The 871-nt window shown below is 43.3% G+C and overlaps 1 non-coding gene across 1 annotated transcript; it reads left to right on the forward strand.

Moving 5' to 3' along the window:
* Positions 1-257: 257 nt before the first annotated feature.
* Positions 258-330, forward strand: TRNAT-UGU. The gene has a single exon. It is a non-coding gene; the product is annotated as a tRNA-Thr (tRNA).
* The last annotated feature ends 541 nt before the right edge of the window (positions 331-871 follow it).

The raw sequence follows: 871 nt of genomic DNA on the forward strand, positions 1-871 counted from the left end.
AAGAAATTTTCTCCCCTGTTTCTAGCGTTCTTATTTACTTATTGCAAAAGCTGCAAGCTCTTTCTAGTGATTCAGAAAGTGACTTCTTGAAAACGATATCCCGTATCGCATGCAAAGGACTCTGCAGATGCATGCAGGTTTGTGGCTGGGTGTGATGAAAGAGCTGAAAAAAGCAGATTGTATCACCCTTCTGAAAGGCAAAGAACAAAAATGAGCAAATATGTTTAAAAAAGTGACATCAGAAGCCAATCTCGGCTGGCTCTGTAGCTCAGGGGTTAGAGCACTGGTCTTGTAAACCAGGGGTCATGAGTTCAAATCTCATTAGGGCCTATGGTTTCTTTTCTTCCTATGTGCTGAACGGCAGGTGCTTTTAGGCACTGTTTTCTGGGTGCAGCATTCGGAAGGTAGTATGTGCTATCTCAATTCTACCTCACAGTGAGGTATAGCACTTTTGCTGCTCAGCCTCTTGCAATTGCTCGCCGATCAGCTCCACAGACAGTGGAGCATCTTGGTAGACTTTTGTCAGCAGCTCTGTTTCAGACTTGACACTTAATTGTGTTCCAGTCCGGATCCTTGCATACTGACGAAGCTTTGAGTAACTTTCTCGGAAATCTGAAAGCATCACCTTCCTGGTCGAAAGAAACAGAGCATCATGAAGGAATTTAAGTCACAGGTTCATAGAAATGAATGTAATTCCAATCAGCATTCTAAGTGGAGAGTTTAGTAGTCAAACCTTTGGCAGACAGTATCCGTCATCTGTCAAGGAGTATTGGTGCAGCAGCTCTTGTTGAGCTGAGTCATGACATCAGTTCCCATGCTGATGGAGTTTGAGTGGCAGTTTTAAACAACGTAGTTAATTAGCTCAGTTGGT

The sequence above is a fragment of the Protopterus annectens genome, chromosome 1.part0, assembly GCF_019279795.1.
Source record: "Protopterus annectens isolate FY-2018-M chromosome 1.part0, PAN1.0, whole genome shotgun sequence".
NCBI classification, from domain to species: domain Eukaryota; kingdom Metazoa; phylum Chordata; order Ceratodontiformes; family Protopteridae; genus Protopterus; species Protopterus annectens.